Genomic DNA, 11,098 nt, shown 5'->3' with positions numbered 1-11,098 from the left:
CAGAGCTTAAAGCAAATAAAACTCTTAAAAACTAAGGGCTTCCACCATTCTTTCAGAAGAAGAGCACCCGCATTCAACATCTGTACAGGTAGAGGAAAAATCCAATTGCCACCCAAGAAATACCCAAAAGTGACAAAACAAATAAGAACCAAAACAATAGAACTTGTAAGATCCACAAATAACACCATAGCAGGTCAAGAAAACCTTTTTTCCCTCAACAACCCGCTCCAAACAAAAAAAACAACCATTGAAAGAAATCTTCAGACAAATCCAAACCAATCTTCCACAAAAGGAACACACTACCATAGAGGAGGGTCCATTAAAAAGAGTATATGATGAGGGATAACCTCTAGTAGCAAAAATGCAAGGGAAGAACAATGGACTTGTTGCAAATACAACAAAGAAGGGAAGACCAAAGAAAGGAAAAAACTACAAAGAGTAGGATCCCCAACAACACCCACTACTGCAAACCCAAGAGACAAAGACAATAAGCAGGTAGAGCACTTAGAGAAAATAAAGGTACCTTGCCCCTAATAGGAAACGTCATTAAATGTCTCATAAAGACTAGACACCCCCAAAACAAGAGGGAAAACATCACCCTTTGCATCACCATCTTCATCGTCAACATCACTAGCATTTCTCGTTATAACAGTCATAGTCAATAGAAACCCTAGCTCTAGATTTTGAACCAAACTACAAAAACTTCCACCCGTTTTTAATTATGTTTATGTGTTGTATCATAAAGAAAAAAAAGGTTGCAAAAGACAAGGTAAGAGATTAAGTGTTGTAATAAAATTGTCTTCAATTATATTTTGAAATATTTCCACAAATTAATTGAATAAAATCATCATCATGATATTTTGTTCTGAAAATTACATTTATATTCCAAAATAGTATATCATACTTTAAATTTTACCATTAATTTTTTGTTGAGTTTGAATTGAATAATTCTACTCCTTTAATATTTGATATTATTTACTTAGGTTGTATTATACATGAAATTTAATTTGTAATACTAGACACATTATATTTATAGACCCAAATGCATATCCATCAACAATGGATAGTGACCACAATCTAATTCAAACATTTGTAAGAATTGTATTGTTATCATGAGTATTTGTCTTATATGATATATAAACACATGTACAAATGAAAACTACATAAAGATGAACCACCTTAATTCCTTCCCGAAATGTAGAAATATTACAACACAATTTCTATCACATTTTCAAAAAGGAAAAATCAGATCTCACAAATTAATTGAATAAGATAATAATAATATTTAGGCATTATTTACATTAACCATATTAAGTTTCACCATCGAAATCTTCAAGTGTAGATTGTTGACAAAATATGCAATTAAAATATTCTTAAACTTTTTTTTGAGGTACATCATATGTATGGAATTATATCCACAATCATAACTAGAGGTGCTAACTTCAAAGAATGAGAAAGAAACAAGGTTTTCTACCTTGAAGTAGGGAGAAAAAACAAAATGAGATGAAAACAAGCGCATAAGTAAATATGCTAAGTTCAAAGAATGAGAGAGAAACAAGGTTTCCTACCTTGAAGTGGAGAGGAAAACCTATGTGGAGATGAAAACAAGCATACTTTATTAAAACCAACAAAATCCTTGACACCACAAAGCAATCCTATATTAATGCACACACAAATTTGGGAACACGATCTCCCCAAATAAGCAAAAATCAAAATTCTCCAATAATAGCTTGAGAGCTAATTTCTAATTTCATAAAAACCAAGTAAGAATAATGAACTCCCCTTTTCAAATAAAAAGACTATTTTTCAAAAAGGTATTTTGACTAAAATTAAATTTAAAATAACATAAATCGTAAAAATTAAATTTCAAATTCTAAACTCCCAAAATTTCTTAATAATTAGTTATTTTAATTTCAACTAAATGGGATACCACACATATGAAATATTTTTGAGAAAGTTTAAATTATGCATTAAATACTTTAAACCATTATTTTAATCAAACAAATCAATTTCAATAATATAAGTAACTTGAACATAAACAAACACTTCTCTAATTGCATAATAATAATAGCATCCAAGATCAAATATCAACAGGTCACAAGTTTTAAGTAGAAAATATAACAAAATGTACTTTTAATTCTATTTTCTGTAGAACATAATTTGATCACATAATTTTATTATAAGTTTAAATGATAAATAATCAATTAGATTGACCCAAATTTTATAGCACACATTTTTTAGTTATATATATTTTTATTAGATTATTTCTATTATTTTAATTGGTAGAATCATCTTAATTTAAATATATTGTAGATAAAATGAATTCTAGTTTGTCATTAATGACGTGAGGAAAAATAAGTTATAAAGATGAAAACACTTGTTCTATATAATTTATGATAATATAAATAATAAATTAATTAACTACGTCAAATCTAGATTAGTATAAATGAGTTGAACAATATAATATAACTACATGTAGAATTGAAAATGATAGAGATGTAAATAACCTTAACTAATTTACAAGAAGTTGAGTGTTGTCATATAAGTCATCTTCTATCTATATTTTGAAAATATATTATTGATCTTATAAATTTTATTGATTTTGGATTGAATTGCTCTACCTCTTCAAATACTCATATTTTATTATCATTATATAATTAGGTTCAATATACACCAAACTTAATTTGTATTGTTAAGATACATTTTATTTATAGATTGAAATGCATATCTATAGATATATGGATGGTGACCACAATTTAATTCGAACATCTCTAAGAAATGTATTGTTTATCATGAATATTTGTCTTACATGATATAAATACATTTACAGATGAAAATTATAGAAAATCTTTTGCAAAACAATTTCTATCACATCTTATAAAATAGATAAATCAAATCTCACAAATTCATCAAATGGAATATATAATAATAATAATAATAAAACAACCATGTTTGGAAAGAGTCTAAAAATCTTAAAGTATTATGCCCTCTAATTGTTATCTTAATTATAGGTAAGAGCCTACAAGACAATGGTAACTTGTGAGCCTTTCATAATAATAATTTGCTTAACACATAATAATAATTAATTACAAAACATAACAATAATTAATCTAAGCTTCGACCTTTCCCAATCAAAAACAAAATTGTTACCTTAATTATAATAACTTTTATACTTCTTTTATTCAAAACATATAATCTAATTATGAGAAATTCTACTTCAAATTTATGATCTGATATTATAAACATTAACCACATTAAATTTCACCACTGAAATCTCCTCATCTGTATATTTAAAAGTAAAATATGCAATTAAAACCTTCTGAAATTTTTTTCATGAAACATATTAATATCATATATATGGAATCTATGAGCCAACATATAGAAGGTGAATATATTCTGATCGTGTCATCCATTGACATATTTCGACACATATTTGACCGTAAACAACAATTTGAGCATCCTTATGTGACAGGGAATCTGTATACTCTTACATGTGAGCAGAGAATCGCTAGTATGGTACAAATGGATTTTACCAATTTTTATCTACTCATAAACAACTAACAACTAACAACTATGCTCTTTGCAAGGCTTACCAGAAAAATATGTAGGCGATTCAGACAAACCATTCATCCATTAAGAGGCTTGTAGTTCGAAGTTCTATGTTTTGTTTTATTATGACAGCATAAATGTTAACGACAAGCACTACTGTAACATTCCCAATGCTGTTGAATACTTGTAGGTTTTAATAATCAAAGCACAACTATAAACTTATAAACTTAAAAGTTAATTTCATATATTATAAATTTAAAAATTCATTATTTTAGTCTAACTTTTTTTACTAAAAATAATAATTATGAATAAAAAAATTATCAATTGGTTCGAAGTGTTGTGTAATGCCTATATATATAGACTCTGGTCTTTTGGTAAAACAACTTAAAAAATTATAAATAAAAATTAAGAAATAATTTATATTAATGGGAAAGAAAAAAACTATATTTAATTTTACTAGCTTTTTAAATAATATTACTGAAAATGAAAACAAGTGTCATGCCTTATAGTTAATTCTATTTGTATTGACCTTATTGAATATAAATAATTTCTAAAATATTTATAATATGGTTCAAATGTATCGTGAAAAGTTATAATTAAAAAATTATCAAATATATAAATAAAAGAGTTTAAAAAATTAAAATTTGTTATAAGTATGAATACAATTAGATATTATGTAGAAAATATAATGTCTCATTTTTCAATTGTACGGGATTAAAAATATATTAATCTTTTAGAGAATTTAGCTTGTGCATTAACTGAAAATCTAATCTAATAGTGTTAATGAAAAGTGAAGCATATATGTTTCAAAAACATATTATTATTTTTAAAATTTGATATGTTTTTTTTGGGTTGAAACCAATACATTGATGTGGAGTGCATTTTTATAATTTTTGTCACCTTAATATTTACTTTTCAACTCATCAAACAACTTAGATCTAATATCCAATCCACTCGGTCTCTAATAGCAACTTATTAGTCACATAAACTTGCACTCCACTATCCCAATACTAACAAACTTGCAGAATGTAAATCATCTCAAATAACATCCACACAAGTAAGACATTGTGATCTAACATGGAAACCCAATTCAAGAAAACCAACAGCAACATGTCACAAATTTTTCACTCTTTTAAAGTGAGCTTTGTTAGGAGCCAATCCTATTAAAGGTTACAAGGCACACTATTAAGTGTAACACTGTTAAAGGATTTAATCACCCTACTAGGAGTGGCCTTGTTAGAGGACTTAAGAACATTCCATTAGAATGTCACCTTGATCAAAACATTTACAAATGATTGTTAGGTTAACCTTAATTAAAAGATTTCAAACTGATACAATGGTTAGAAAGTAATAGCGAGTTGATCTGAATAAATACAACTCACTTTGAAAATATAGATCACAAATTCAATCGAACAACTAACTTGTGACTAGCCTCTATTATCATCTTCATCACCGATTCGCATAGCAAACCTTCAAGAACCACTCTTCACCTTAACACTTCACCATTCAACCTTCTACTCAAGTTGCCAATCAACAACTGCTCCAATCTTTATAGGTCTGCTAACCTCTGCCAACCTTTTTAGATTAGCCCTTATGCCTCCTTAAATAGGTAGCTTCATCTTTTGTTGCTTAAACACCAATGTTGATCTTAGGTTTAGGTCAGATTCATCGAATCCTGCCATCTTTTTGTTTCCTCCTCTTTTGGAAAATTCTCAAAACTTCTCTTTGAATCCATGCATCGAAACGCTCAAACGGGATTTTTACTTTTCACCTCATCAATCCTTATCTTCAACACGCTTTACATATTCCAAGAATTCAGTTGTCGATAAGGAATCTCAATTCCTTCACAAATTGTAAAATGTTGTCACTTGACCAACAATGTGCTCCTCGGCCTTGGTCATCACTAGATAACTCATCCATAACTAAACTATCTTTCTTGTCTTACAGTGTCTTCACTTGGTCCATTTTATTGGCGCTCGGTCCAACTTTTTTGTTACTAGGTCATTTACTAGCGCTCACTTGACACTGAATCTGATCGGCTTCTACTATTCACTCGGTCGACACTCGCATAGCTCAACTTCAACTATAAGTTCCTTAATCTTCTTCTTTGAAGCTCGGTTAAGCCCAAGTATTTGTTCTTCATTGATCATTTCTTCTAAGCTTTAAAACAACTGTCTTCTCCACTTGGTGTTATGATTAAACAACACATTATCTTGCTAAAGTAAAATTGATCAAGTGTCCATTGTAATTCCACATAATTCAACATTTCCTCTTGGTCCTCTTGTTATATTTTTTTCTCAAATCCTCTTCATCAATCATCTTAATATGGCACTCTACTCAGGTAGCAACTATCTCACCAATAAATTTGACATCAATGACAATGTAACAACTGTTACAACTGTAGTTCCCAACAATCTCCCTCTTTGGCATTGTAGGGAGTAAAATATAATTTGTTGAATGTTTCTCAGTTGAATAATACATAACACAAGTTATAATTTCAAAATGGGAAATTCAAGATCTATGATGATGAAGGAAATCATATTGGCACTGGAGACCAAACAAGAGGTAAACTATTTTACTTAGATCCTACATTTGATATATGTTTGTTTGCAAAAAGTTAAAGATGTATGGTTGTGGCACAAAAGGCTATGTCATATTAATTTTGAGAATAAGATTCAAAGTTAGTAGAAAGAAAAGAGTTAAAGGCTTAGTGAATTTGCATAAACCTGGGAATGTTATGTCCAAACAATGTCAACTCAGTAAGATGACCAAGTCAAGTTTTTCAAGCAAGACACATACTACTAATGATATTTTGGGATTAGTGCATATAGATTTATTAGACTAATGAGAGTAGAAAGTTATTATCGTAACAAATATTTCATACTATTTGTTGATGATTATTCTAAAATGATGACTGTCAATCTTCTGTAAGTTAAAGTCAAGAAAGAAACAGGTAGACAATTAAAATGTTTGACATCTAATAAAGGTTGTGAGTTTATGTCTGTTGAATTCACTAAATTTTGTATTGAGCTTGGAATTAAGAGACAGTTATTAGCACCGAGGAGTCCACATCATAATATAATTGTTAAGAGAAGGAATGGGTCAATTGTGGATTGTGTAAGGACATTGATAATTGAAAAGGGAATTGCTCAAATGTTTTGGAGAGAAGCCATTAGCACTATAGTTTACACTCTTGACTGAGTTCAACTGAAGAAACGAACAAACAAGAAACCTTATGAACTCTGGTATGGTTATACACCTAATGTTTAAGTATGGAAGCAATTCCTTTATTTTGCATTTTGTTCACAAGTTTTAAGAATGGAGCTTTAGATGTAAGAGTTTGATGAAAAACCTTCATTGAGTTTCTAAAGAATTTGTGATTTCTCAAAAGTTTTGAAACTTATGGATTTGTCTTTGGTGTATTGAAGAAGATTTCCCCTCATTTTTTTCGGAGTTACGCTAAAATGACATTTCTTGGATCTCTTCAAAGATAGTGTAGAAACGTCAATCAAATTTCCTTTATCTTGAGTTCTTTTCCAACAAAATGAGGTATTCCCTTTGTTCAAATAATTTGATTTATGTTATTTCTTAAAAACGAATTATGAAAAAACTAAGATTACACTCCCATCATTTAGAGCTTTTGTGGCTTCTTTTGTGTATTGGATGCAAAAGCACCTTACAGGGATATACGTCTCCTTAGTAGTAAATATAAGTTTTGTAGTCGAGGTTTACTTTTTATGGCTACTTTAAACCCTTCTCTTAAAATGATTGTGTAGAAATGTGCTTAATGTAAAACCTTATTGTCTTGAGTTGACCTTGTGAATGATGTTTAAGGATTTAGGGTTAAATATTGTAAATGTTTTTATACGAACATGAGTTTACTTGTTTAGAGAAAGATAACTTTGTTAATGGAGTTAATTTCTGCACTAATTTGAAAACCTCCTTCCATGTATAATAACACTATTACTTATCTTTGTTATGGATAACTCTTGAGTATGCCATGGGTATTGAAAAAGACCATGTATATAAGATCTTGGTGTGCCTTACAAGATACCACTCGTGAGCATATTTGTGTGCATGTTTTATTATACAAGCAGCAAACAAAAGTGCTAGCCCTTTAAGAAGACAACCAAATAGGTCAGTAACAATGGTGAAGAATAAGCCACAAACAACAACCAAAATAGGTCAGTAACAATGGTCAAGAATATGCCACAAACAAAAAGGGTCAAAATAGATCACTTACAACACACTAGTCAAATAACTAGTAACCCACATCAAGAGTAGAAAATGCACCCACAATATGGGGAAGAGGAAGAACATTTCTTCATCCACCAACAAATAACAGTCCAAACAATACTATCACTCAAAATGCCATCACAAAGGGGTACAAGTGGTGATGTACTCTTTGTGAGACTATCAATGCAAGGAGCAGACAAATGATAGGGCAATATGTCATCTAACAAAGGTTGGAGCAAAACAAGAGCAACAAGCGAAGAAAAGTCCACGCAGTCAAAGGGGAGCGCACCTACAACTATAAGAGTAAGATACACATGGCTTGAAAAGGCCAAACCAACAAGGCAAGGCAAACATCATCCTAGGAAGAATCATCGCCAACCTATGAACAACCAACAAAGGAAGAATCAAAAGCCATGATAGTCAAAAGACCACCATTAGTGTCCTTCCACCAAGTGACACCACCATTATTGCTCTAAATATAACAATTCTTGGCCAAATGATTGATAATGAAGCATCAATGATATCAAAAGAGGAGACCATCATAATCCAACTATTGAGTCATTTACCTATCCCCAACTAGGAAAACCATATCTCTAAGAAGCAACATTGAAATGTTGATCAATTGAAATATATGCAAATATAGAAAAGCCCATGTAGTGGTATCGTCCACCTTCGAGATGCAGTCGACGGAGTTACCAACCACTAACAGATGTGCCTTTTGTTATAATATGTATGGTCACCTTATCAATCCAAACCTCTTTCTTAAGCTTGAGAATTTACTAAAATAACATTAACATTCATAGATCTTAAAATTATGACTATGAATCGACTCTTAATTGTTCGAGTCATTGGGTTATTTACAACTCATTCTTGGTCAAATTGAGAAATCAATTGACAACTAAGTCTATTTCATTTGTCCCGTTTAAGTTAGGAAAAGTGAACACCTTGTTAGTTGCCTTTTTTTATAATAAAAATTATAAGATAAATTAAGTCTAAAATTCTCCTCCAACAATTTTTGGAACTCATGTTTCACAATTGCCTAATTGATAAATCAATGTGCTATAATGCAAGTCAAACTTCTATTTAAATCAAAAGTTATCCCTCATATCCAAGTTCTGCAAGGAAATTGAAAAAACTACATTTGTCACTTGTCAATTGCCTTACTACCCCAAAGTAGTCACTAGGAAACTTTTCATGCGGGAGGCTAGATAGATGTGCCTATTGGGTATGGTAGAGATTGTTGGTTCTTGAGATGAAAGACACGTTGTATTGATGATGGGTTTTGCCATTGATGTCAACATATGTTTTCTTGTTGCAAACAGACTTAGATTATGTATGTTGTAGATAATTGATTAGTACAATATGAACAATGATTAATAGTCTTGGATATGCGAGCTTACTTTTGTGTTGCAGGATAAGTGTGACATTATGTTTATGGTTATTGTAGTCTATGATTGTTTGGTTGAGTTGCAAAAGAATTATTAAACACTTCTTGCAAACCAATAAGCAAAGAATTATGACAAAATCGTTTGCGATATATTGGTTGTAGCTTGATGGCGAGTAAGGATGTTGGCAAGCATAAAGGATGCTAAAAGACTCATTGATGTGCATATGTTCAAATTCATGGCTCATTTAACTAATGTTGGAAAGGTTATTGTAGTCTATGACAATTTGGTTGAGTTGCAAAAGAATTATTAAACACTTCTTGCAAACCAATAAACAAAGAATTATGACAGAAGTGTTTGCAATATATTGGTTGTAGCTTGATGGCGGGGATAAAGGATGCTAAAAGACTCGTTGATGTGCATATGTTCAAATTCATGGCTCATTTAACTAATGTTGTAAAGGTTACTAGTGCATAACATGTGATATATTTAACTCACAACTGACTAGACAAGTGCAACATATTGATTATTATTGGCAAGTATTAATTATAAATTGTAAAGTGTGGAAAACCTTGTCCAATTTGTATAATTAATTGATAAGGCATTTATGCCTTAGCATGGTCCCATGTATTTAATTATACATTGTGGAAGTCATAAGAGGTCCACCTAGTTAATTATTTGTAATTGGTATAAAGGAAGGTCATTTTCTTCATTTGTAATATATGGAATGGGAATACTGTTGTGAGCCTTGATGTTCGAAGACCTGAGCAAAGTTGAATGTTGTTAGATGCCTTGGGAAGGTATAAGTGGAATCCATCATTCCTAGTGGACTTCAAAGGAACTATTTTAGCAAGCAAATCATGGATCAATCAGTTCAAATTTATTGGATTTGTTAATAAAGGTGATTTAATCTTTCATGCTTAGAGCAATGTGCTCAGGCAGTGAGCCTTTTGTTATCATCAACTCCTACCAAAGTTGGAACCTTCTAACAAGGGTTCAAGTTCTCTTAACAAAAATTTGTCCTTTATCATGGACAATTGTACTAAGTGCATTGTATTTGACTAGTAAGAGAGTTACATCCTTTAACATGTAACTTACATATCTAAACATCATTTGGTGGTTAGCATCCTCACCGGAGTTTTTCCCTCTAATCAAGGGATTTCCTTGAGAACAAAAGTATGTGTTATGGTGTATAGCATCTTGTTATTGTGTATTGCTATTTTGGTTATTGGCGATCAATTTTATAAGTTTATAATTAATTATAATTGATAGTGCATTATAAATTATTTGAACATTTTCAATACTATGTCCCATAAAATTTAAAAGAAAGTACAAAATTGTGATAATATCTAAGGTGTTACAATAGGATCTAGAGTGTTATACAAGCATTTATCCATCACCAAAGCACACCAACACTATGATTTTGTAAAACTTGTTTTGCAAAGACCCTTGCAATTTCTACCTATAATTCTTGAAAAACATGTTTTGAACATGTTTCCACCCATCTATTACCTAATATCTTCATTTGGTTTAGAATTTTTTTTATAATATTTTATAATATTGGTTCATTATACACTTGTTACAATATGTTTTTCTTTAAATATTCAATAAATGAATGGTTGTTTAGACATGGTTTATATGGTTGCAAAATTAATTTAGTTCTCTATCATATATTAAAAGAGAGGACTAAAACCTTGTGTGCATAAATTATGTCTAGATATATTATTCTTATAAATGTGTGATTTACATGTAAGAACGCATTTAGAAAGAGTTTAAATAGAAAATAAATGAAATGATGCATTCATCCTTTTCTAATTGAATATCATTTGAAAATCAAGGAATTTAATTATCGTTATATACCTTCTCCCTTCCTTTAATATGTAATATGTTAAAGATAGGGAGTGTTAACCTCTCTCTTCATTATATTT

Source organism: Cupressus sempervirens, chromosome 10 (assembly GCF_028749045.1).
Source record: "Cupressus sempervirens isolate cs-2001-9-10 chromosome 10, ASM2874904v1, whole genome shotgun sequence".
In the NCBI taxonomy this organism is placed as follows: domain Eukaryota; kingdom Viridiplantae; phylum Streptophyta; class Pinopsida; order Cupressales; family Cupressaceae; genus Cupressus; species Cupressus sempervirens.
This window is presented reverse-complemented; position numbering follows the sequence as displayed.